The sequence below is a fragment of the Mustela putorius genome, unplaced genomic scaffold, assembly GCF_011764305.1.
Source record: "Mustela putorius furo isolate JIRA1106 unplaced genomic scaffold, ASM1176430v1.1 tig00000592_pilon_pilon_pilon, whole genome shotgun sequence".
NCBI classification, from domain to species: domain Eukaryota; kingdom Metazoa; phylum Chordata; class Mammalia; order Carnivora; family Mustelidae; genus Mustela; species Mustela putorius.
Window position 1 is genome coordinate 9,965,330 of NW_025421426.1, and position 18,293 is coordinate 9,983,622.

At 47.2% G+C, this 18,293-nt stretch overlaps 1 protein-coding gene across 2 annotated transcripts in view; it reads right to left on the bottom strand.

The window, feature by feature from the left end:
• Positions 1-18,293, bottom strand: part of PKIG (cAMP-dependent protein kinase inhibitor gamma) — a 95,944-nt gene that overhangs the window by 6,655 nt on the left and 70,996 nt on the right. For both annotated transcript variants that reach the window (XM_045082171.1, XM_013053273.2), the window contains exon 2: positions 16,368-16,437. The gene's annotated coding sequence lies outside the window, so the exon portion shown is untranslated. The remainder of the gene's footprint in view (positions 1-16,367; positions 16,438-18,293) is intronic.

The following is an 18,293-nucleotide window of genomic DNA, read 5'->3' on the forward strand; positions in this document are numbered from 1 at the left end:
AAGACTGCTTGCAGTCAGTGAGGCGAGTTTATAACCATGACTCAGGAAGGTCCTGGGTGGACCCCTTGGGCTCTTAGGCCCAGGTGGCCGAGGGCAGGGGACAGACCCCCGGGCAGGCCACACCATTTCCCCAAGCCCTGTCTCTTTAGTTCTTTTCCAGAGTGTTGGTTCCATGAGAACAGGGATTTCACCAGCCAGACCAAAAGGCCTCTTCCGGGCAGCAGAGCCAACATGCTCAGAGCTCAAGACAGTGCCTGGCAAAGACTATGTGATCAATAAATATGTCTCGGGTGCCTGGGTGGCTCAGTAGGTTAAAGCCTCTGCCTTCAGCTCAGGTCATGATCCCAGGGTCCTGGAATGGAGCCCCACATTGGGCTCTCTGCTTGGCGGGGAGCCTGCTTCCCCCCTCTCTCTGCCTGCCTTTCTGCCTACTTGTGATCTCTCTGTCAAATACATACATACATACAAATAAATATTTCTCAAATTTCTGTCTGTCTACCTATCTATCTACCCTCCATCTCTCTCTCCCTCTCTGTGTGGCCAATAAAGGGACTTGTTAGGACTGCTGGAAAAGGACTCTGTCCCCCACAGACTGCTGTGATATTCTCGTCTGCTCTCTCTAGGATCTGCCACTGTGGGATGGAGTCACAGGCTTCATCTAAAAGGCCAGCTTCCAGCTGGAATAGACACCCTGGGGCTTTGGCTCCTGCCCTTTCCCTACAGGCTGCCCTGTGCAGGGAGCTGAGCCTCCTGGCTCAGAGAGGGAAGTGTGCCAAGCGCAAAGCTCAAGGAAAACACCAATGCAGCCAACATTCTCCATCCTCACCCTCTTGGGGAAGAGGGATTCCAAAGCGATTTTAGGCTATAGTCAGGGGAGCCCCCCGAGCCACAGCACAAGCACACAATTTCACTTTTCTTCAACATTTGAATTCTTGCTCTCTGCTCTTGAAAGTCAATAGCAACCAGGAAATAAATCCTTAGAGTTGGAAACTGCATCAGAAAATGGTCATTATCAGACTGCTAATGATAGTATAAGCTCGCCAGAGCCTCTCTGGGGAGTGATTTCCTCAGATGCACCAAGAAACCTCAACTTTTATCATATCCTTGAGCAACTAAGCTCATAATAACGGACTTCTTTTTAAGATTTTATTTATTTGAGAAAGAGGGAGAGAGCGAGAACGCGTAAGAGCACAAGCAGGGGGAGCAGCAGAGGCAGAGGGAAAAGCAGGTTTCCTTCTGAGCAAGGAGCCCAATGCAGGGCTTGATCCCAGGACCCTGGGATTGTGACCTGAGCCAAATGCAGACACTTAACTGACTGAGCCGCCCACGAGTCCCTCATAATACCTGATTCTAAGACAAGAGTCCAAGTTGTGCATGAAGTTAATGTATAAAGATATTCATTATGGCATTATTTATAATAGTCCAAAACTAAGACACCGAAATGAGCTTCTATGGAAAACAGAAATATAAACATATTTCACCAATTTATAGCCAAATGAAATATAAGTAGCATTAAAATGTTTGTGAATTTATTTTGAGAGAGAGAGAGAGAGAGAAAACACAGGCAGGGGGAGGGGCTTAGGGAGAGGGAGAGAATCGTAAGCAGGCTCCCCGTTGCTGAGTGTGGAGCCGGACTTGGGGTTCAATCCTGAGAGATCATGACCTAAGCCAAAATCAAGAGTCAGATTCTTTGGGTGTCTGGGTGGCTCAGTGGGTTAAGCCTCTGCCTTCCGCTCAGGTCATGATCCCAGGGTCCTGGGATGGAGCCCCACATCGGGCTCTCTGCTCAGCGGGGAGCCTGCTTCCCTTGCCCTCTCTGCCTGCTGCTCTGCCTACTTGTGATCTCAAATAAATAAATAAAATCTTAAAAAAAAAAAACAAGTCAAGAAACTTAACCAACTAGGCCACCCGAGTGCCCCATGTTTGTGAATATTTTTAAAAGACACAGGGAAATGTGCACAATTGTTAAATGAAGAAAAATCTCAATAATATCATCACGTATTTAAGTTATGACTTAAATTTTTTTGTATTCTTCATAGTGAAAACATTCGCCTTATTTTTAAATTATTTCATTTTTGAACATGTGTGCATGTAGTATAAAACTCAAAAAAGGACATGCCCCCCAAAAGAATAAAATCCTTAGAGATAACCAAGGAGGTAAAAGACCTGTACTCTGAAAGTGATAAAATACTGATTAAAAAAACTGAAGATGACACAAACAAATGGAAAGATATTCCATGATCACGGATTGGAAGAATAAATATTGTTAAAATGTCCAGGCTACCAAAGCAATCTATAGATTCTGTGTAATCCCTATCAAAATACCAACAGCATTATTCACAGAACTGTCAGAAATACTAAAAGTTATATGGAGCCAACAAAAGACCCTGAGTAGCCAAAGCAATCTTGAGAAAGAAGAACTAAGTGGGAGTTATCACATTTCAAGACAGATGACAAAGCTGTTGTATCAAACCAGTATGGTACTGGTACAAAAACACACACACAGATCAATGGAACAGAACAGAGAGCCCAGAAATAAACCCCCACTTATATGGTCAACTAATCTATGACAAAGGAGGCAAGAATATAAAATAGGGAAAAGACAACCTCTTAATTAATTGTGCTGGGAGAAAACTGGGCTACACAATATACCAAAACAAACTCAAAATGGATTATAGACCTAAATGTGTGGCCTAAAACCATGGAACTCCTAGAAGAAACCAGGCAGTAAGCTCTTTGACATTGGCCGTAACTGACATTTTTCTAGGCATGTCTCTTAAGGCAAGTGAAACAAAAATAAAAACTATTGGGACTGTATCAAGATAGAAAGCTTTTGCACAGAGAAAGAAATCATCAACAAAATGAAAAGGTAAGTCTACTGAATGGGAGAAGATATTTACAAATGGTATATCTGATAAGGGATTAACCCCCAAAATACAGCCTTATACAGCCCAACATAAACACACACACAAATAATCTGATTAAAACAGGGGACCTGATAAGACATTTTTCCAAAAGACATACAGATGGCCATATAGATGAAAGGATGCTCACGTCACTCGGTGTCAGGAAAATACAAATCAAAACCACAATGAAATACCACTTTACACCTGTCAGAATGGCTAGAAGAAAAAAGACAAATAACAAGTAGTGGTGAGGATGTAGGAAAAGGAGCCTTTATACACTGCTGGAGGGAATATAAATTGGTACAGCCACTGTGGAAAACGGTTGTGAGGGGTCCTCAAAAAATCAGAAATAGAATTGCTCCATGACCCAGAAATTCTACTATTGCAGATGTACCTGAAGAAAATGAAAACACTAATTTGAAAAAATATATGCACCTTTATGTTCATTGCAGCATTATTCCTTTTTAAAGATTTATTCATTTGAGAGAGAGAGACAGATCATGAGCAGGGGGAGGGGCAGAGGGAGAGAGAGAAGCAGATTCCCCACTGAGCAGGGAACCCGATGTGGGGCTCCATCCCAGGACCCCGAGATCATGACCTGAGCCGAAGGCAGACGCTTAACCCACTGAGCTCCCCAGGTGCCCCATTTATTGCAGCATTATTTACAACAGCCAAGTGGAAGTAACCCAAGTGCCCGTGCACAGATGAATGGATAAAAATGTGGTATATGTACACCGTGGAATTACTTCATAAAAAAGGAGATCTTGGTATTTAAGACAACATGCATGGACCCACGGTGTATCACACTAAGTGAAATAAGTCAGGGATGAAAAGACAAACACTGTATGATTTCACTCGTATGTAGAATCGGAAAAATGAAACAAGCAAACAAACCAAAAGCAGAAACAGAGGACAAACTGGTTGCACACAATGGGTGAAGGGGAGTGGGAGGTACAGGTTTCCAGTTCCGGAATGAGTAAGTCAAGGGTATTAAAGGGAATATAGTCAGTGATATCATAAGAGCACCGTAGCAAACACGGCATAAGGCATAAACTTGTCAAGTCACTACCTCGTACCAGTGAAACTAATGGAACATTGTATGTCAACTACACTTAGAGTGCGCGAGAGAAGGAATGAACCTCCAGACAGAAACAGAGCTAGAAAGAGCCACTGCTCCTAGTCCAGGGCTTTCGCATGCACTGCGACTACAGGGTCATTCCTGTCGCACTTGCGGCCACTTCTAACGACATCCACAGAGGCAGTCACTTCAGAGAGGGAGAGAGACTGGTAACAATGCAGACAAGGAATTTGCTAGAAAAACTGGTATAGGTGACTTTAAAGGTCCAGAGGCAGAGATCAAAATGAGACAAGCAAAACCTCGTATTATACTGTTAAACAATTATTTCTGCCTCAAACATTTATAATAATTAATGATATACACTTTAAATTCCACATCAAGAAAATAGTAAGACCCAATACACTGTCCTCCAAAATCATGTCTTGTGTGAAGACAAAGGCTTACTGGTTTCAACTTTCACTTAAATGTCTTGAATATAGTTATAACTTCAAATTAAAATTAAGTTCAGATTTCAGGGGCACCCGAGTGGCTCAGTGGGTTAAAGCCTCTGCCTTTGGCTCACGTCATGATCCCAGGGTTCTGGGATCGAGCCCTGCATCGGGCTCTCTGCTCAGCAGGGAGCCTGCTTTCTCCTCTCTCTCTGCCTGCTTGTGATCTCTGTCAAATAAATAAATAAAATCTTAAAAAAAATTAAGTTCAGATCTCAGATTGAAAATCAGTACTATGGAGATTTAAAAATGCAAGTAATACACATATGAAAATACTTTGAGAAATATAACATAAAGCTGAAAAATGGAAAGAAACCCCAAACCTCAGAAGGTACAAAAGGAAAAGCACAAGCCATCAGAGGCCTCCCAGGGCAAGCACTTCCTCTGTCCTTCCAAGTATACTGTATACAATATATAAATATATATATTTATATATATATTCCTTCATTCACTCCTTCCTTTTTCTTTCATTTCCAACAGAAACTTTTTTTTTAAATTTTGCTTTTTTCATTTAAAAATATATCCTGGAAACCATTCCAGATCACCCTGACACCACAGCACTGATTATATGAAAACCCAAGAAACAAACCCCAAATCCTTTACAGCTGAAACTTTTTTCTTTTTTCATTGACTGTACGGTATAGTGTTGTCTCACTACTATAGACTGATTATTCCCTTTTTAAAAAATTTTTTTTTCAGATTTTATTTATTTAATCGTGAGAGAGAGAGAGAGAATGCACAAGCAGGGGGAGTGGCTCTGGATCACACTCAGAAATATCTTCCCCACTCTGAGATTACTAAAGAATTCTCCCTTGTTTATTTCTTACACTTTCATGGCTTCATTTTTCACATTTAAGTCTTTGATTTATCTGGAATTTATTTACTGTAAGGTATGGGCTAGAGATCTACCTTAATCACTTTTTCCGCTTACCTCAAGACCATTTGTGGAATAATCAAACTGAAGGGGATCCCAGAGCTCATGCTGAGAAGTCTCCCATTGAAAGCTGGGGAAACTGAGGCCCAGCAAGAAAAAGTGAGCTGCCCAAAGTTTTTGCATCTAGGGGTGCTAACTCTTGGTCCAGCGCTCTTTCTCCTATACTGCTCTGCCCTGTTGAGAGCCCCAGTGACATCACAAATCTCCAAGGGGAACGTGTGGTGTGGCAGGAGGCACCCAGTGTAAACAGCCCTCCGGTGGTGCTGCTATTCACTGGCTTGGGGACCTCGGCCAACTCCCCTCACCTCTCTGGACTCGCTCCCTCTGCCGCAGTGTGGGGAGAACAAGAACACCCTGGGGATCGGGGGCTGCTGCCAAGACTGAAAGAGATGATGTGTATAGAATCTGATAAGATACCTGGAAACGTAAGAGACACACAATTAATAAGTCGCTAGTGCAGCCTGTTTTCATTGGCTGTCTTATCAGTAAAACTATCTTCTTGACGTTTTCATTTAACTCCTTTATCTTTACGTTTTATGGTACATAGAAGGCCAAAAACTTATACTTCCTTCTTTTTTTCTTTACGGTGCTGAAGGGAATGTAAGTTCTGCACAAGTGGGGAGCCTGGGTATCCCACTACAGCTGAAAGGCCTTGCACACAGTTGAAACTCAATGAATATTTGATGAATGAGTAAATAATAGAAGATGTTCTAGATTCCAGGGCAGAAAGAGCAAAGGGTTGCAGCCCTGCATCAAAACAGTGGCCAAGGGGTGCCTGGGTGGCTCAGTGGGTTAAGTCTCTGCCTTCGGCTCAGGTCATGATCTCAGGGTCCTGGGATCAAGTCCCACATTGGGCTCTCTACTTGGCAGGGGGACAAAGTCTCCTGCTTCCCGCCTGCTGCTCTGCCTACTTGTGATCTCTCTCTGTGTGTCAAATAAATAAAATCTTAAACAAAAAACAAAAACAAAAACAAAAGCAGCCAAAGCTCTGGCTCAGTCTCCATGCTGAAGGGTGATCCCTACACTCTATCCCAGCTTCCCTTTCCCCCATCTGAATATAACAAAGGTCGAAATATGCTCTCTACAGCTCTTCTGGTCCTAACATTTCTTCCTTCCTTCCTCCCTCCCTCCCTCTCATTCATTCATTCATTTCTTCCTTCCTTTCATCCACTCATCCATTCATTCTTTCATTGTTTACTGAGCACCTTCTACATGCCAGGCACTGGCATGCGGTACGCACTGGAGACTAAAAAGACATTTACAGTCTGGTAAGAGAAAAAGGAGCTGAACAGGTAAATGCCTGATCATCACAGATAAATGCTAAGTGCAAAGGAAGACGAGACCAGGTTCTCTGTGTCTGGATGTTTAGTTAAGGGTTGTGTGGTCGGGGAAAGCCTCCTTAAGCAGGCGACTTCGTGTTGACATCTACAGAAAAGCTGGACGGGGGTAGTCCCGGCAGAGTCAACAGCCAGTCTGGGGCTACAGTGATCTGGCATCTCCCATCTCATCTCCAACCCTAGGAAGTGCTCAAGAGTGACATTCCTCTGCTCTTCCTCAACCTCAGGAGATTCTGGGGCTTTCTTGGGGTCTGGTCACCTGTAAGGCATTTGCATGACCAGGATGGAAGGGAAGACCCTTATACGCAGCTTCCCAGACCCAGATCCAGAACCTTGGTAGCCCAAGGTCAGAGGCTCTTGCAGGTGCTGGCTCTGGGAACTGTCAAGCTCCCCACAGGAAGCCACCTTATGCCTTCAGTTTCTAACACCCCCCCCCCCCCCCGCCCCAGCTCTGTAATGGAAGAGGTTCCCAGACTCTGCCAAGAGCTACATGGTCTGTTCCAAGACTGCAACTATTAGGCCTCATTGCTCAGGCAGATTCCAGTACAACTCTAAATTGTTTCCAAATTTACCAGAAAGGTCATTTCCTGTTTTTTTTTTTTTTTTTCCTTTTCAAAAATTAAATATTTGCAGAGACCGTACAAAAGAAAGCAGATCCTTTTGCAAAGGACACAGGGCACAGAGTGAGACTTGGTCCCGTGGGAGAGGTCTCTTCGGGGGTGGGGAAAACGCTCTTGAAGGTTTCTCTGAGGGGAAAAAAGGGCTGTGGAAACCTGATGGAACTACCAGAGCCTACTGAGCGGGCATTCCTCAGATTTAAAGGGAAGCGGCTTTTCCCTCTGGTGCGCAGCCAGAACCAGAGGGGCACGGAGGCGAGGAGGAAAGGCAGGGCCCCCAACGGCACCTCCCAGAAGCTGAGGAGGGCAGGTAAGGGATTCCAACCATGGGAGGCCGCACCAAGAGGCGGACTGGCACCAAGCACCATCTAGTGCCTTGGGCGCACCCAGAGCCGAGTCGCCAGAGAGCAGTTTCCTGCCTGGGCAATGCCCGCCGCCCCCTCCAACGGCCTCCGGGGCAGGTGGTGGAGACACAGGCTTTGGGAGGCCGCTGAGGAGGAAAGGGTAGGGTGCAGAGTCACCCAAAGTCCTCAGCGACCTTCTGGTTGTCCGTCCTTGCGGACATCCTTTTTCTCACATGTCCCCCACACGCCAGGGCCCTCTCCTAACATCTTGGACCATGTCGCAAGCCCGTCCACACAGGTGCCTCCTCTGTTAGGGACTTTTGTGGTACACGGCCCCTAGGACCGGGTGCGGGACCAGGCGTGGGTCCTCCTCTCTGTCGGTCCCTGGACGTTCTTAACCCTTTCCCGTAATAGTGTGTGTTGATGGCTCCCCGTACGGCCCGCAGCCTCCCTCCGGAGCTCTACGACTGCCGACCTGACCGCCTCCTTCACATTTCAAACTTCACACGTCAAGTCGCAAGCCTGCCCCCTCTGGCCTTCCCCAGCTCAGTGAAGGCGCCATCTGTCCGGACCGCTTACATGCTGGGTTCCGCCTCGCCCTCCATCATACACGACCCCTCGCCGGCTCCCGTCACCTCCACCTGCGAAGCTCAGCGTGGATCTGTCCTGCACGGTCACCACCGGGTCTCCGTCCTGCCTCACCGGCACCTCGGTGGAGCCTCCTTACCGCATCCCTGCTCTGCGCTTGCCCTTGGCCCAAGGTCTATCTTCTGTACAAGCAGCCGGCGGGGATGTCTGCCTATCAGACCCTGGGTCACCTCCCTGTCTCATTCAGCCTTTGATGCTTTTCCATTCCACAGCTAGCAAAATCCAAACCCATCCCCCCCAACCTGAAGTCCTGCTCTGATAGAACCCTGCCTCCCTCTGTCACCTTTATCCTCATCCCCGCGGTCTTTTGGCCCATTTGCTCATTAATCCTCAAACTATGTTCTTCCGACCTCAAGGCCTTCACGAGACTGTTTTATGCCCGGAACGCTCTCTGCTACTCTGCTCCTTACAGAGCCTTGAACCTGGATTCCTGGCCCTGCCTTCTCAAATGCTCCGGCTCTAGGACTCTGGCCGGAGAGGCCTTCAGGGCAGGCAGCCTTCAGAGCCCCCAAGCCCACCATTCCTGCTGGTCAGGGAGGCCTGGCTGAGCCACCTGGAGTCTGTGGTATGGTGGACACCGCGGGCTGAGGAGTCACCAGCTTCTTCTTCTTCAAGATTTTATTTGAGAGAGCAAAGGAGTGAGTGAGTGAGACAGACATGAGCAGAAGGGAAGGGCAGAGAGAAGGGAGAAGCCGACTCCCTGCTGAGCAGGGAGCCTGACCTGGGGCTCCATCTCAGGACCCTGAGTTCATGACCTGAGCCGAAGGCAGACGCTTAACCGACTGAGCCACCCAGGCACCCACCAGCTTCTGCCCCTACAGCTGGGCAACTTGCCTGACCAAAGATGCCTCTTCTGGAAGATGCGGGTATGACAGCTGTCTCGCAAGGTAGCTATGGGGACTAATCAGAGCCAGCCCATACAGAGTCCCTCCTGCGTGCCACACTGTGTGCTAAGCATCTTATAGGCACTACCTCATTTAATTCTAGAACAGCTCTCTAGCATGTGGAAAGCGTTCTTCATCCTGTTCTACAGAAGAGACAGCTGAGGTGCAGACAGGCCGAGTAGCTTCCCCAAAGTCATGTAACCACGGAGCATGGGGTGGGGTCGAGCCTGTGCCATTCGCTTACGAAGCACAGAAATGAATCGGCGTCTGCCTGGCACTAGAAAGCATTTGCTAAACATGGTCCATTCCCTGTTCTCCCCTCTGTCTCCAGCCTTTTCTGGAGGGCATTTCTGAAGGAAGGGCAAGAAAGCAACGGAGTCCCAAGGAGACAGTCCACAGTGCTGCTGAAACACACACCCACGTGTACTTCTCCTGCACTTAAGCAAAGTTCTATTTAGAATTTTCAGCTGGAGGTAAAAACCTTCAGAATCTTTTTGGTGATGTTAGGTCCGTTCTCTGAATTCTGTCCCCAAATTCCATTTTTTGTTATCCCACTTTACGGCAATGGAAAAATAATTACTTGGGGGTACAGAATTTAAAACTCTCACTCCCTCTGCAGCCACATCTCTCCCTGGGATGGGGCAGGGTTAGTCCTGCATGGAGGGCTGGGCACTGAGAGGGGGATACACACTCCTCAGTCCTCGGACACCTGTGCTTCTGCAGCGGTCTCTGCAAAGAGGCAGAAGAGGCCAGCTGGATGACGGCTTGGGGACCGGGCACGTTGGGTCCCCCCTGGGCCTTCTGGTCTTTACACACCATCTCAGCTTGCTGAGGCCTTGGCTAAAGTGGTTCCCAGAGACTGGCAGTCCCCAGCGCACTGTGGAGGGAGGGCAGGAAAGGGAAGCGCGATCATTTCCATGCAGAACAGCCAAAGGGCCAGAGGGTGGCCTGAGCTCCAGCTCTGCTGGGTACCTCTGGGCAAGGTTCTTTCCCCCTCAGACCCTGGGTGGAATGAAGTAGGAAATGCAGTGGGTAAGCTGGGGTCTTTGTGATGGTTTTGAAACAATCTGCAAATGCTTTGACGTTGCCTCTATCAAGAGGCGGGATCTAATTTGCATCCTTTGAAAGATGTGGCCTCAGTGCCTGGCTCCTAACTAATGGGATGCAACAGGAGTGCTGCTGTGTGACTACCAAGGTGGGGTTAGGAGAAGAGACACAGCCTCCACCTGGCTCTCTCTTAGAGCTTTGAGCTGCATGTAAGGAATCTGAAGCTGCCACGCTCTGAGGAGGCCCAAACCAGCCCAGGGAAGTGCCCACATGGAGAGGTCCTGCCAGGGCAGGGAGAGAGGAGCAGCCGGCGGCCCCTGGCTACACTGGCCTCGGGCTGTTCCAGCACCAGCCACCACCCGAAGGCAGGTGCATGAGAGATCCAAGCCCTAAGCGCCCAGCTAAGCTCTTCCCCAACTTCTGATGCACGGAAATCACAACCGATAATAAATTATTGCTGTTATTTCAAACCACTAAGTACTGGGGCTGCAGTGTTGATCAGCAATGGGTAGCCAGCGTGGTCTCCTGCATGCCGCCTCTCCAGGCCTCCAGAAGTCTATAAAATGCATTCCCTAAATCCACTGAGGAGAATGAAAAGGCAAGATATGATCTCTATAGTATTAATTTATCCATCCATTTCGTTCCACAAAATTTTACTCGTCACTCAATCTATATACCAAGGTTGGGACTAGATGCCACGGACTCAAGAACAGTAGGATGTCACTGTGTCCTTGAAGGAAGTTCATGGTCTAGTTGGGAAGATCGACTCATGCCCCAATATTCATGACGAGTGTGGGTGGTGCCTACCAGAATTACCAGGACTGCTAGGAGACCGTTTCAAGCTGTGCCCCTCGCCTCCCACAAGGATTCTACTAACACCAGGCAGGGACAAGGGGCGGCAGGGACATGGGGTGGCGGGGACACAGGGCAGCGGGGACACAGGGCAGCGGGGACACAGGGCAGTGGCCTCTGCTGCTGCCGGGAGGGTGTTGGAGTCCACACAAGTAAGAAGAGAGAAGAGAATTTAGGGACCACTTCTGTATAGAAATCTTTAAAAGTTTTAAGACTCTTTAAAGAGCTTCGTAGTTAAGAGCTGTAACAAGAAAATGTATACGGCAGAGTCGGGGCTCGGGATGCCAGTCATTTATACCGTCACTAATTTTAAGGAAGTTCCTCCCTCCCTCCCTTTGTATTTAGCACTCGCTGGGCACTGGGGATTCAGCAGTGAACGAAACCGACTCTCGGCCCTCATGAAGCTGAAGGTCTAGTGGAGTGACGCTACTAACAAGCACACAGAATAAATTATTGGGTGGCAAAAGTACTAAGGGGAAACTAAGGCAGGGCGAGAGGCATGGGTCTCTCTATAGAGGGCACAGGGAGCCTCAGAGATGGGACCCTGGCATGGAGACCCGGAGGGAGAGAGGGAGGGAATGAGGGAGGCGGGCAGGCAGCCAATACCTGGGAAAACCATGCCAGGCCCAGGGAGGAAATGCAAGAGGCGGGCCTTGCCCAGTGTCCAGAAAGACTACCAGGAGGCCTCAGTGCCGGGGTGCAGGGCTGGTGGGGAAGGAAGACCGAAAGTGGCTGGCGCCTTCCGGGGTCCTGGAGGACAAGGGTGCCTCTGGATTTGGCTCTGATTTGGATTTTACCCTCTCATAGGCATTTCCAATTGGATGCCATAATGCTTCCCTTCCACGCCAGTTTTTGAGCTTTCTCCCTGGTGTGGGGTGAGTGAGGGGACCCCCTCATACAGTGCACCCGGGCATAGACACTGCCTGCCGGAGGACAGTGCCGGCCAGACTTGGATCCTCCTGTCTGAGCTGGAGGAGAAACAAAGTTCTCGGGGCCTCCCTACCGCCTCGAGCCAGGAGTAGAGATAAGAATCCGCAAAACACAACCTAGGTAAGTACTAACTGAACGGCCTCCCGTGGAACCTGGAAGAGCCCACGTGTTTATACGCTGGGGACCCAGCAGCAAAAACAAGAACCCTGCTTTGCCATGACACACGTGCTGACACAGGTGTTCACTGACTGCCTTCCCAACTGGTTCCGAGAGGACGGGTCCCCAGACTTTCGCGTTTGTCACCATAACGCCACCACACGGTGTAGTTCTTGAATGTGGAGGGGGCGCAAGAAATATAGTCACGTGACTGAGTCAGTCCACAAACAAGATAAAAACTCAAGGACATCCACGCTCTCAAGCCAGTGATTGAAATAACCATCTGAGCCCCGGCTCCTGACCAAGTAAGAATAGTAACAGGAAAATTAAGACGGCTGCCATCTCGGGGGTGTATCTACTGTGCCTCGGGACATGGTAACAGCCTCTGCGCTACCTCACAGTAGCCCCGTATAATTAGATGCCTCTGACACAGAGCTGGGAGGTACTGGAGCCTGGATTCCTCCCAGGACCGGCTGGATCTCAGGCCTCAAAGGCGGTGCCTCTCGGGCTTAGGGAGGCAGAGAACGTGGGAGCCCCCCTAGGAGTAGGTAAGGGGAAGTGGCTGATGTGGCAGGAGCGGGCTGCCAAGGAGAGGAAAGGGAGGCTCTCCTCTGTCGTTTACCCTGGTCTCTACCTACTCACCTGACCTGTTCAAGCTCTACCCTACCTCCGAGAATCACAGAACATTCCCGCATTCCGGTCATTTACTCCACGCTTAATAAGTGCATACTCTTTCCAGCAATGGTCCTGAAAGTATTTGAGAGGCACTGCATTAGCTAGCCCTCCCCATGGAGAGACCGTGACTCACAGAGGTGGCATAAGTCACCGAAGGCCCCCACCAGTGACTGAGTGAATCAGGACTTGAATCCACAGTTCTTCGTTGCCCATTCAGTATGCGTCCTTCAGGACGACGCATTCTGGGGATGGCTTTGTCTGGATGTGACGACACTGCACCTGTCTCGTCCCCATCAGAGAACTCCCGGCCCCCCTGGCTGCTCTCAACCCAAATGCCCCCTCCCCAACACCAGCCTGGCTGAAACAAGGCCACAGGCTGTAAAAATGGCACAAGGAGCTTTCAGGGCACCCACCACTGCACCTGTTGCAGAGTGTCCAAGAAATGCTTTCTAAAAGAAGGAATAAACGAACGAGTCAGGAGAGACAAGACGATGGAGTGCGAACAGCTCCAGAGAGCTCGCAGCGGGACGTTGTCTGAGGGCCAGGACCCTGCGCGAGCTGTCTCCTGAATTTCAAAGAGTGACAGGCATGTACACAAGCAGCCTTCACGCCAATGACAACTACAGCAAGGCGGACAGAGAAACCACACCAGGGATTCAGATGACAGAAAGAAAGCTCCCATGCCGAGTTACCACTGGTTCTGACACCAGCAGAGAAACACAGCCTCACGAAACCACTGCTTTACAGCGGGGCACCGAGAAGAGCCTGCTTGCCGGGCAATGTCCCCAAGTAGAAAGGACTCAGAAAATACTTGCTTCTTGCTATGTCAACCCCCAACTCGGGCATAACAAAGACATGCTTGCAGCTTCTTAGCCAATAAAGCCATTTATAAAATACGTTAGAGTCCAATTTCATTTGTCTAATTATCCCTTAGGGAATGACTCACTCCAGATCACCAAGATTCCCACACTGTTACTCTTGTAAGATGAAAACCTCATCTGGAGATAGAAAATAGATCAGTGGTTGCCTAGGATTGGGGAGAGATGGAGGGTTGGGAAGGTGCTGGGTACTGAAAATGTTCTAAAACTGATTATGGTGATAGACACATAATTCTATAAACACACTGGAGGTCACCGGATTGTACACTATAGCCAGGTGAACTGTATGGTATACGAATCATATCTCAGTAAAGCTATAAAAAAGCCCTTATCTGAATTGTAATGGATAGAAATTCTTCTCATATGATGCTTTAATGTACTGCCAACTTTTCCTTAAGGATTTAAGATCACAGCTGTGTACCTGCTATAATCCAGCAACGCTCTCACTATTACAACATACAGGGCAGTCTGTCCTAAACGACCCTGTTTTTGCTATTTAATCTAGTTTTACTGTCGATGCCCTTTACTTTCACCAGAAAGCTTGGGTGGTTAAGCTCATGAGCTTGGGTCACATATCCCTTACTGACTTACTGGCTACGTGATCTCTGGTGAGTGACTAGATCTCTCTGTGCCTCTGGTCCCCCCCTTTATAAACAGCGGTAGTAACCTCAATGGAGGGTTGTGGGAGTTAAAGATGATGATGTGAATAAAACATTTATTGCTGTTCCGGGCAGTGGGGAGCCAGACTGAGTTCCGGCCATCAACTGTTCTCCCCACTGTCAGTACAGCCACCTAGAGGGATCCTTCTGAGCTACAGACTCAGGAACCGGAAAACCTGCCTGGAGCGTTCAGTACACCCGCTGCGGTCAATGAGATGAAACGGGCTGGGAATGAGGTTTCAGGACTGGACTTTGGGACATCCCCCGGGAAGGCTCTCAGCGTCAGTGATACGGAGTAATCTGTCCCAGTTCAGGTTCAAACAGAAAAACCCAGGGGCCTGGGGAGGTCTCTCAAGATCCTGGATCTGGGAGGCTTGTGCCCAGGGGGACACAGTGGTCTCCAACACTTCAGAATTTCTCTAGACCAGTGTTTCTTAAAATTCAGAGGTCATAGATACCTCTGAAAATCTGAGCAAAGCCAAGGACACTTCTTGGCGCAGGAAAATCTATTTACATATACTGTACCCATAGGTACAGGGGAAATCCTGAATCCCAGAAGCTAACCATAAACTCCTGGCTAAAAACCCCAGCTCTATGGGGCGCCTGGGTGGCTCAGTGGCTCAGTGGGTTAGGCCTCTGCCTTCGGCTCAGGTCACGATCTCAGGGTCCTGGGATCGAGCCCCGCATTGGGTTCTCTGCTCAGCAGGGAGCCTGCTTCCTCCTCTCTCTCTGCCTGCCTCTCTGCCTGCTTGTGATCTCTGTCAATTAAATAAATAAAAATCTTAAAAAAAAAAAAAAAACAAAGTTTAAAAATCCCAGCTCTAGACTTCCTACAGCCCCAGCATCCTCAAGTTTGGTGGCCGTGAGCCCCAGAACTCCCACTGCAGCTGGAACAGAGGCCTTCTGGAGACCTGCCCTCCTAAACGAGCCAGACAAGCGGTCCCGGGAACTGATTGCTTCATCTTAGTCACTGCGAACAGCTGCATCCAGGGGCTTCCCAGGGGGCACTGAGTCAGAGCAGGACACAAGCATGGTAGCTCGGGAAGCTACCGCAGGGCAAGGCCCAGAAGCCCTGCTAATAAGCAGCTGGGGAGTTCCAGCCCTAGGGCAGCAGCCAGACTCTCTCTCTGCCAGCAACAGAGAAGATGAACCTTAGGGGCTGGGGGCAGGCTAGGCCAAGCACAGGAATTCAGAGGTGGAAATCGGGGAAAGTCCCCAAGCTGCTGGGACTACTAGGCCTTGGACAGATTCAGCTCTAACTGCAGGGAGACAGAGCCAAAAGAGGGTAGGCCAGTTGTGGGGAGGGGAGGGGGCTGAACCATGGATCAGAGGCTGTTAAAAACGATTAACCGACCCCACAAGTGTCTAATTATGAACACTGACCCAGAGTGGCCATACTCCAAGAGTACGCCATTCATATTTCATGAAATGCAATACTCTTCCAACTGGGGGTGGGGGGACCTATAGGCACCATCTCTCTTCATCAGACCCGTAGGCTGTGCTGATTTCTCCAGGCTGGGTTTGCTTGCTTTTGCTCCTCTATCACAGTATTAAAATGCCCATAATGTGCCCTAGGCTTTATGAGAATAGCTTTGCAACAATTGGTGGACAGGAAAGCTGGCATCGTGCCCAAATTTGCTAATAATTTCTGTGCATGATTCCATCAGTGTAAGTGGATGACTGGAGAAACCCACGCTCTTTGGAGCCGCCAGAAGTAACTTGTTTTTCTGATGCTATAAAGAAACGGTCTGTAAAACTGGGGTGTGATATTGTATAACTTCTGCAAAGTGCCAGCCCGCTTTACCTCCATGGGACCAGAATTCCTTTCTAATTTCACTTGGGACCGATTTATTCGTTCAAACAGAAAGAAAGCTATTTACACAGAAACGCTTGGGAGGTGACAGTAGAGTGGTAAGAACAGTGTGACTACCCACCTGGTTTAGTTTCTTTTTCCTACTTGCATCTCTTCCGATTTTCCGCTGTTGAGTAATCAGTGTGGAAATTCTAAGGGAACAGAGGAAAAACAAAAATTAGAGCCAGACACACTCTAGGGTTGTAAACTAAAACAATCTTTGGGAAGACAAGTTAAGTGTATCTAGTATCATGTTAAATGTGCACATCCTTTGGGTCAGCCACATATGTAGGCATCTACACTATAGGTATGTTCCCATAAGTAAAAGGATGTTCGGTAAAACATTCCGTGTAATAGCAAAAAAAAAAGATGTCTGTTTAATGTCTGTTAATAGGACGAGTTAAGTTACAGTGTCCCAATACAGTGAGGAACTAGGCTGCCATCACAAAGAATGAGAAAGATTTCATTGCACCGACAAGGAAATGTCATCATTTTCATATGTCACCATTTTTAATATAAAGATGAACATGACTGTTCTAATCATGTTATAAACATGATTGTTTATGCTTAGAAAAATATACCATTTGTATACATACACATTTGTATCTACACAGAACAAGGCCATCAGCAAACTATGAAAAGCGGCTCTCTCTGGGCCTTGGAAACTGGGGGGGAAAGGAGTGAAAGACGAAATTTCCCTTTTTACATGAATAAATTCTGTTTTGGCTGAAAACTTTTAAAGAGGCACACGTAACTGTCATAATCATTATACATGCTATGTATCTAGAATTCTAAAATATCAAGAGTGCAAAAGACATTTTCAGACAAAGACTGAGCAAAAGTTTGCCATTTAGTCTCCAAGAACATTCTCCAACAGAAAGGAAACCAAACACAGAAAGCAAGTGAGATTTTGGAATCAACAGTGAGACAAATTATTAAGGTTAGTGTATTGGTAAATTTAAAACACGGAGTGAGTGAAACCAAGCTAAGTGGGGAGATCAACACAAATTTGACAATATTACGCATTTGACTATAAGAGTGTCAAGGATGGAAGAGAGATGAGAACTAAAACCTTGCACGGCCCCTGTGAGCCAGGACAAGCGGTAACACTGTTTAATTGAGACAATATATTCATGATGCCTATTAAAAGCTTTCAAGGTAAAATGACAAAATACAGAAATAGAACACTTAAGTTTCAAACCAGTTAGCATGTTCTCTCCAAATTACTACATAGTTTTAATTAAATTTCAATAAGAATACAAATAGTATTTTGGGGGAGAGTGAAATGGGTAAAATTACTTTGAAGTTCATATGGAATAATAAATTCCCCCAAAATTTAGCCAAGAAATGGGAAAGAAAATTATTTTAAAGACGTAAATAGGGGAGTTGTCTAAAGAGATAATAAAAATTTACTTCATAAAGACTTAAGAAAAAGATACGGTTGTAACATAAGAACAAACAGGTCTGTGGACTGAAGCCGCAAGTTCAGAAATGGGTACAAGAAAGGAACTTAATTACCACAAAGATGGAATTCCAATGCAGAACAGAAAAGATGGCTTATTTAATAAATGGTGCTGGCATATCTAGAGCAAAGCTTGGCCTCTTCGCTACATATAAACACAATTCCAAAGGGATTAAAGGTTCAGGATTAAATAATTAAAGCCATAAAAGTACTGGAAGAATGTTTAGGAAAATATTTATATAACTGTGAGGTGGGGAAATTATTATTAAACAAGGCAAGAAATCCAGATACTATGATGAAAAAATAGAAGAAATTTAACAAACAACAGATCAGGAAAAACAGCTGCAATACATATAGAATCCTTAATATATAAATAGCTTCTATAACTTGTTAAGAAAAAAAGCAAACAATTCCTAAGGAAAAAAGTGAAGGAAATTCAGAGAAGAGGAAAATAAAGTGACCAATTCACATGAAACAAGGTTTAATCTCACTAGCAGTAAAGAAAATACAAGGTAAGCGTCTGTGAGATACCACCTTCTGCCATGA